General features: G+C 45.4%; 1 long non-coding RNA gene across 1 annotated transcript; it reads right to left on the bottom strand.

The window, feature by feature from the left end:
- Positions 1-1880, bottom strand: LOC127332105 (uncharacterized). The gene is made up of 3 exons (XR_011743584.1): positions 746-1880; positions 523-649; positions 1-421 (listed from the first exon to the last, which is right to left on the bottom strand). It is a non-coding gene; the product is annotated as an uncharacterized lncRNA (long non-coding RNA).
- Positions 1881-9518: the final 7638 nt, after the last annotated feature.

Raw genomic sequence — 9518 nt, 5'->3', positions numbered from 1 at the left:
CTGGCTTATTGCTAGCTACTATAATTCCTAGCACATAAAAGGTTTGCACTTGAATTATTGAAAAACACCATATATATTATCTTGCAACCAGCTATATTACTAAGCTAAATTTGGAATCAGAATATGTATTTTTGTTGCTCATTGCCTTTTTTAGAGCTTATGAGAACAACTATATATGACAGTTCTTATGCTTCATTGGGGAGAAATAGAAAAACGTGGACAAAGTGCTTGTCCACCTCACATGAGGTGGACGGCAGTGACGGGCATCTTTAGACGGGGTGACACAACAAACTGTAAAAAATCAAAAGTCAAGAAACATGACCAAATTGACATTTGTAACCACAAACAGCAACAAATCTTGTGGCATCCAACCCGTATTTTTTCGCCGTCGAAAGGTCACTGCCTGCTCCATTTGCTTCTCCTTAAATAGCGTACACAGTAATCTTAGTTAGGACTGGTAAAAATGGATCTGCACAAGAAAGGATGATATTTTCATTGTTCCTTTTCAGAAAGAGAGAGAACCTGATGGTCTCCAATCAAGCTTGCGGCAGCGGCTCTCTTCGGCTCGACGATGAAAGCAAAATTCATGCCATCCATTGCAGGTGCAAATTAATATGAAGGAAGTTATTTCAGAGAGGTAAGCCTGTAACTGTCAAATAAATGAAGCAAATAAGAAAACCTATAAACCCTGTAAAAGAGTGAGATGACATTCAGAAATCTTAGCGACGCACAGAGTTGAAAATACCTTTAAAACAGAAGTATAGATTAACCCTGTGTGCCATAATCATGTTACGCCAATAAACCAGGGAAGAAGATTGCATATTTCGGTGAAAGGGTGAGGATACAATTTGCTATCTGGATATAACAAGAGGAGTCCATGTATATATGTCTATGTATTAGATGAGGCAAATAAATCTGCAAATAAGATGTAAATTATACATCAGCTGAAAGTTTACTTGTTGTTCAAAAAGAGAAAGCGAAGTGAATCATCAATTGGTTCACATCATAAAAATATAAAGAATATGTCTCACTTGTTCTACTTCAAACCATTCCTACCATGAAGAGCATGCTGTTGGTTTTGGCATTTTATCAAACACCATACCAGCAAACAAAATTTCTACCTGGAACCTTCTGCCATTTCATCGAACAGATTGTGCGAGTAGTACCAAATAAAAAGGTAATGGAAAATTACTTGTTTGGGGTCATGGGATCTACCTTTGCAGATGATGGGATCCCAGGAGTTTGTGGTAGACGCAGGCTGCTCTCCCCCAACCTGTTGTGATGTGGAGGCCTCAATCTCAAGGAATTGTAGAAAAGGAGGGAGAGGGAGTATAGGAGGAGCAGGGTGGAGCGACGGGTGGTTGCCGTCGTCATCTCCCTGAGGTACGCCCTCTCCCGACGGCCCCTCATGTGCTCCTCTCAGCGCCCGAAGACCTCCCGTCGAGCGGAGGCCATGGTCCTTCACGACGCCTTGGGGCCGCGGCCGGTTTCTTCTCCAGTTCCAGAGGAGGGAGGGGCGGCGGGAAGAGGAGAGCACGAGCAAGGCGAGGAGGAGCACGGGAGGAGGCGAGGTGGAGGCGGATCCCGCGCAGAGGAGGAGGCCGGGTGGCGGCGGTGACACAGAGGAGGAGGAAGGGGTGGAGGAGACGGGCAATGGGGAGCTGCGAGACGCCGGGCCGGGCGGGCTTCATCGACCCATGGATAAAACGCGGGTCCGTGCGAGGGCCTGGCGCCCTGGACGGAACGGCCGGCCGAGATCGCGCCACGTCAGCTCGATCGGACGGCCGAAAATCCAAACGCCTGTGACATATACACCTTCAGATGAGCTAGCCAGATCTGGGTTTGGATCGACCAGAGGTGTGGAGTACTGGAGTGTTATTTCTCATAGGAAATTGTTCGAAAAAATTATTTCGATTGTTTAGATATATATACCTCGAAATCATATATGAGGGCTTCCTCGCATCCGCCCGCGACCTGCAACGTCGACACCGCCTCCAATAAGGTCTAGGCTTGACGTCGCCTTCACCGCCACTCCGTCGTCTCTCTCCCTCTCTACTCTTGATCTATCGCGTTTGACGAGTGGAGGGGGTGGGGGGGACCGGATAATATAAGGGTGTGGATGTGCGGTGTGTCGCGCACGCTTGGACGCGCCTCACCCATTATTGATCTGTGTCCACTGGGATTGTTACCAAATTAGGTTAGATTTAATGAGATATTATTTAGTTTTATTATTTCCAAAAGAAAATATTATTTTTTTGCCTTTCAAGCTAACTTTTTATGAAGCAGCCATAGGGTTATATTTGTAAATTCCAACATTTGGTTTTAGGAAGAAACTACGTATCCATTATATGTTTCCGGCTCGCCGTTCTTGTGTTGTTAGATTGTTGTATTACAAAGATTGTTATCCTTCTAATCTAGATAGTAAAAATGCCCGTGCGTTGCATCGGGAAAAACGAATGGTCAAATGCTTTAGCAAACCATCTTTGTTAACACTTCTCGTATTTGTTACCATGGTTGATGGTGGTTATGTTCTCTCCTATTCACGATGAGTGTAATCACGTCTAACAAAATTTGCTCCAATCGGTCGATACGAAATGAAGCGTAGGACGATAGCATAGAAATCCAATCAAAGAATTAGTACCACCTTTGTTACCAAGCATATTCTTTTTTCATGATGTATAGGATAGACGAACATAAACAATGACATATAAAACTAAACAGACAAAATGTCCAATTTTTGAATAATCATTTATTCGAAATGAGTTTTTATTGAATAGTCATTTATTCGATTACCACCTTCATTGCCACGGAATGATTTTTTATTGAATAGTCATTTATTTGATTACCTCACATAACTCGGTGACGCCTATGCTCCCGCGAGGAACAATGCCTCCATGGTCGCAGGTAGTGGTACCCTTCTCTCGCGCATCCATGACCAATGTCCCAATTTTAGCATGAGACGCCCATAACATATCGGCATTCTGGAGATGCACAAAGTAAGATCTCCTAGGGTATATGCCGCATGTTGCTAACCATTTTGTGAAACACAGATATACTCCCACCATCTCATAAAAGTTATCTGAGATTTATCAAAATATATATGTATCTAGACATTATCTATATGCATATACATTTAAATTTTGACAAATCTCAGACACGTAGAACGGATGAAGTATTAAAAGTTTTTAAATGCATTTGCAAGTAGAAACTCCAGCAAAACAATAGTTTATACGTATGAGGCATTTCCCTTGAAGAGTCCGCGGTGACATGGATTTACCACTCCCATCACCGTTGTCTTTGGCCATGTGGGTAAAAGGTCGCTCGTGGGAACCACTCGACGGCTCCTCATTGTCCGCCGGAGAGTCCCGAGTGAGCTGCGCTCAAAGCACCACCTCCCAGGAGAGTTGATCGCAAATAACTATCATGTATGGCATAAACCTATTTTGAGGGGTGCAAAAGAAATTTATCATAAGCCTTTTTTTTGAAACGGGGGCAAAAGTTTTGCCCCAATCAATTAATTAAGATAGGAGTTTTTACAACGCATACCGAGCCGTGACCAATAAAAGGCTCACTCGGTTGCCCCAAAAAAATTACAATCGGGATTACTCTCCCGGAATTATTTCACCTAAACGCTTGGCACCCGCAGTGACCCAAAGACAAGCCTCGATTTTGATTTTGTCAAGAATAACCATCGGACGTGCATGGTTGTTTCTCTCATTCCAAATCTCCCAAGAGGTTGACAACCTGATGGTCGCCATGGCTTTGTGGTTCGGGGTAGGTCCATCCGTCATGTTGAGCCACCAAGTAGCAAGCGAGAGGGCCGGCCATTGGTTTGTACAACACACATAAGCCTATTTTGAGGGGTGTAAAAGAAATGCATATGCATGCTTAGGAAAAAAATATCACGATATGTGACTAATATCATCTATGGCATGTCACTGTACTTTTGTAAATACTATTATTACAAGTGACCAAGTGTATAAAATTGCCGGTCTTACAAAATGCCAGTCTTCAGTATACTGAACAAAATTCCCCTACAAAGTCTTTGGTGAGTTTTTTTCCATTTTAAGCTGATAAGCCAATTGACCAATGTATATATATTAAATGCATAACCTATACCATGTGAGTGAACTGATGGTTTTCTGTTGGTTTAGCATCAAGCTGAGGACAACTCTCCTTCACATGGGTCTCAGAGATAAGTCTGTGAATAATAAAGCTTGAAGCTGTTGAAAAATGAGTGGTTTGTAAAGTATTGTGGTAAACATGGCATCACCTTTATCGGGTTTCTTGATGTCATAACTTATGAATCAGTTGCAAAATTTGTGACGGGGCTGCTTCTGAAGGACGGTGGTATAGCAATTCTATGTGTAAGAAATTAGAAGCATACCTTTGTACTCTTTGCAACCACTATGTGGAAGAAATCAGAAGCATACCCATGTGATTCAGCTTGTTGTCATAAAAATTACTTGCATACCAAATAAGGCAACCACACCTAAATAAAAGAAATGTTAGTCTCTAGGTAAAATACGATTCTACCATGGTGAGCCGAATGAAGCTATAATGAATCACTGTAATACTACACAGAGACAGTAACCCAACCTGTCCCGGGCACATTGTCTCGGACGACAGTACCCCAATCTCCAGTGCTAATTGCATCGGTGAACTCACAATTAGTATTGAGAATTTCCTAGCCCGGAGGCGGTGGCGGCAAGCGATGTTAAATCTTTAAAGAGTACATGCTATTGGGTTTTAAAGTACTCCACCTATTCAGATATATGATGCAGAATTGCCGATGTACCTGGTACTGGAATTCATCACCCGAAAGCCTCCTCAAATCATGGTTCTTTTATTTTGTTCATGCCAGTTCGATACCAACACCAAATTAAGGCCACAGGTTTTAATATCCATTCATCATGCAGTGCGAGAATAAGGGTCATCATCGCCGATGGAGACCGCCATTGGAGCAGTTTCAGTCCAAAATCCTAAAGCATTGGCCAGAACATTTTGACCACTTTACCGACAAAGATATAGATCAGAAATGATTTTCGTAAAAATCACTGCTCCTGCCGTATCAGTCACCGGTGCATAAAGAACTGAAATTGTAAGAAAGCATTTAGAAAGAGAGCTCTTGCTAGTGAGTAATCTACTTTTCTTTCATTGTATAAAAATTGGTATAAGGAATCCACTTGAAAAATATATAATTCAAGTTTGATTGGTACAGAAAGAACTGAAGGGAAAACGTGTGTTTGGTGATTCATTAATAACTTCTTACCAAGTTCACTTGAAGCATGACAGATAACTTCAGTAATATGCAGCTAAAACTCCAGAGTGAGCTGATCTTCTATGTTTGCTTGAGAGTGATCTGATATCCAAGGAAATGTATAAGCTAGGAAGCTATTTTTAGATGGAACTAAAACTTATCATCCATAAAACATATTCTCGTGGTTACAGACTTACAGTATGGTCCCGTGATATTTATGCAAGAAGTGCGGCACCTGTATCTGAAGAAAACCAAATATTGTACAATGCAGAACCCCTGATTGATGAAAGGTTTGTGTTCAAAACTTCAAATGTGAACCAGAAGGAAGTACAACTCCCCGTGGTCGAACTGCATTGAAGTTGTGTCCGTCCGGCCGGGGCAAGGGACGTGCAGAACGGACTTTCAGGTCGTCCTCGATTCCCGGCGTGGAGGGCGGCTTGTGCAGGTCGGCGTCGATTCCGGGCGTGGAGGGCGACCCCGTGCTGGCGTGGAGGGTGGCGCGACCGTCCCGTGCAGGCCATCGCGGGACTCGAGCGGGTCCCGTGTTGGACGGCGTAGGGGACGTTCAGGTTGGCCTCGTCTAGCCGGCGTGGAGGACGAAACTCGAGCGGGTCGTCGGCGGTGGGAGGCTAGGAGAGCTGAAGACCTAGCGCGGCGGCTGGGCGGCGATGCCGGCGTGCATCGCGGTGGTGGCGACGAACCTGAGGTTCAGCGGTGGCGCGGCGGCCGGGACCATGGGGAATTGGGGATGGTGTACTCGACGCCCATGAAGAGCAGCAGCCCGCACGCGAACAGCGTGGGCAGCGGGTGCCGCCGCAGGATGCCGGCCACCCCCTGCACGGCTGCACGAGAGGCCACAATGGTTGGACCGAGGCGGCGGAACAGCGGCTTGGGACCGGAGGGAGGCGGCGCGCCATGGCAGGAGGGAGCGGCGGCGGGGTGACGGTACCCTAGGTCGGGAGCATGGTGAATCGCTCGGTTTTTGGATGGAATGGCTGCCTCAGCCTCCTCGCTCGGAAGGAAGTGGAGAACGAATATGGGCCAGGCCCAAGGGACGAAGATGAAGCTCGACCAGGCCCAAGAGGGTGACGACGACAAAATTGGTGGCAGAAAACGGAGGAACTTCGTTCTTTTTAAGTAGTGTAGAAGTGCAAACAAGGCAACCCGGTAGGCCTCCCTAGCGATCTGCGACTTTTGGCCATCGAATCGAGCCTTTATCCCGCTTCCCTGCCGTCGAATCTTGGTAAGACATTTTTACCCTGATGAACAGTATTTGTTGGAATTGCTCGACACACGTGGATTTGGTCGCTGCCCGTGCGTCCATCAGCAGTCGGCACACCTTTTACCCTCACGTAGAATTGTTATGCGGGGTACGCGAAGATGGGGTCATCCCGAGATTTTCCTCGGCGGCTAGTATGTGCCTAGCCCTTGATGGGGTTCGTTGCATAGAAAACAAAAATTTTCCTATCGCAAGACGAATAAAACCAACAGATCTAATCTATGGAACACCCAAGATCTAATCTACAAGATCGAAGCAACGAGATGGAGATGAGACTAACCCTCGAAAATTCCAAAGCCTACGAGATTAATCTCGTTGTTGGTGTAGACGATCGTCCCCGGTGCTGCAATCCGGCAGCACTTCCGTACTCGGTCGCGCGTACGGTGTCGATGAAGCTCCTTCCTCTCCCGTTCCAGCGGGCAGCGGAGGTTGTGGTAGATCTCCACGGAATCCCAGCAGCACGACGGCGTGGTGGTGGTGGTGGAGAAGAGTTGCTGCAGGGCTTCGCCTAAGCCTGCACAGCGTATGGAGGTGGAAGAGAGAGGGGGGCGGCCCGGGTTATGGATGGGGGGGCCTTGGCCGGCCACCCCCTCCCCTCTTTATATAGGTGGGGGGTCGGCCTAGGGTTTCCCCTAGGGCCCACCTGCCCCCTTGGCCGGCGCATGGGGAGGGGGCAACTCCTCCCCCAAGTCTTCCCCTTTATCTCCTAATTTAAACAATTTATTTTAGGAGATAGATCTTATCTCTAATTTTAAACCATTTAAATTAGAGATAGATCTTATCTCTAAGGGGGGGCCGGCCTGGGCCCACATGTCATGGTGGGCTGGACCCACTATGCCATGTGGCGCCTATGTGGCCTCTCCCGGGGTGGTGGGCCCACTGGTGGCCCTCTAGAACCTTCTAGAAGCTCCGGTCAAAACACCGGACTTTTCCCGAACCGGAAATTGACTTCCCATATATGAATCTTATTCTCCGGACAATTCCGGACCTCCTCGTGATGTCCTGGATCCCATCCGAGACTCCGAACAAAAACTTCGGACTCCAACTCATATTCCGAATCTACTTATGCGACATCGAACCTTAAGCGCGTCACCCTACGGTTCGCGAACTATGCAGACATGGTCGAGACTCCTCTCCGAGCAATAACCAATAGCGGGATCTGGAGATCCATAATGGCTCCCACATATTCAACGATGACTTTAGTGATCGATTGAACCATTTACATACGATGCCAATTCCCTTTGTCACACGATATTCTACTTGTCCGAGGTTTGATCATCGGTATCTCTATACCTTGTTCAACCTCGTTACCGATAAGTACTCTTTACTCGTACCGTGGTATGTGATCTCTTATGAACTATTCATATGCTTGCAAGCTAATCAGATGACATTCCACCGAGAGGGCCCAGAGCATATCTATCCGTCATCAGGATGGACAAATCCCACTGTTGATCCATATGCCTCAACTCACACTTTCCAGATACTTAATCCCACCTTTATTGCCACCCATTTACGCAATGGTGTTTGATGTAATCAAAGTACCCTTTCGGTGTAAGTGATTTACATGATCTCATGGTCGAAGGATTAAGACAACTATGTATTGAAAGCTTATAGCAAATGAACTTAATGACTTGATCTTATGCTACGCTCATTTGGGTGTGTGTCCATTATATCATTCAACTAATGACATAACCTTGTTATTAATAACATCCAATGTTCATGATCACGAAACCATGATCATCTATTAATCAACAAGCTAGTTATACAAGAGGCTTACTAGGGACTCCTTGTTGTTTACATAACACACATGTATCAATGTTTCGGTTAATACAATTATAGCATGGTATATAAACATTTATCATAAACACAAAGATATTATAATAACCATTTTATTATTGCCTCTTGGGCATATCTCCAACAGTCTCCCACTTGCACTAGAGTCAATAATCTAGATTACATTGTAAGATACCTAACACCCATAGCATTCTGGTGTTGGTCATGCTTTGCCCTAGGGAGAGCTTTAGTCAACGGATCTGCAACATTCAGATCTGTGTGTATTTTGCAAATCTCTACTTCACCATCTTCGATGTACTCGCGAATCGAATGAAAACGCAGCTTGATATGCTTTAGCTTCTTGTGTGACCTTGGTTCCTTTGCATTGGCGATGGCACCCGTGTTGTCACAATAAATGACTAACGGGTCCAATGCACTAGGAACCACACCAAGCTCAACAATGAACCTCTTCATCCATACCGCTTCCGATGAAGCCGCTATATATTCAGATTCTGTTGAAGATTTCGCCACCGTGCACTGCTTGGAATCGCTCCACTACTGCCGCACCATTCGGTATAAACACGTACCCAGGCGAGACTTAGAGTCATCAGGATCGGTGTTCCAACTTGCATCGGTGTAACTGGTTACAACGAGCTCTTGGTCACCGCCATAACAAAGAAACATATCCTTAGTTCTTTTCAAGTACTTCAGGATATTCTTGATCGCCGTCCAGTGTTCCATTCCTGGATCACTTTGATATCTGCTGGTCAAGCTAACAACATGTGCGATATCCGGTCTAGTACACAGCATGGCATACATGATAGAGCCTACTGCTGAGGCATAGGGGATCTTGCTCATCCTCTCTCTATCTTCTGCCGTAGCCGGACCTTGAGTCTTACTCAAAACCTTACACAGCAACATAGGCAAGAACCCTTTCTTGCTTTCATCCATTCTAAACTTCTTTAGAATCTTGTCCAGGTATGTACTCTGCGAAAGCCCTATTAGGCGTCTTGATCTATCTCTATAAATCTTGATGCCTAAAATGTATCTTTGCTTCACCAAGGTCTTTCATTGAAAAACTCTTATTCAAATAACCTTTAATCTTGTTTAATAGTTCTATATCATTCCCAATCAATAATATGTCATCTACATATAATATCGTGACGCTTCTGAGCTCCCACTCACTTTCTTGTAAATACGAGGCCT

The sequence above is a fragment of the Lolium perenne genome, chromosome 4, assembly GCF_019359855.2.
Source record: "Lolium perenne isolate Kyuss_39 chromosome 4, Kyuss_2.0, whole genome shotgun sequence".
In the NCBI taxonomy this organism is placed as follows: Eukaryota; Viridiplantae; Streptophyta; class Magnoliopsida; order Poales; family Poaceae; genus Lolium; species Lolium perenne.
Note: the sequence above shows the minus strand (reverse complement) of the source record. Positions and strands in the feature narration are given on the sequence as shown.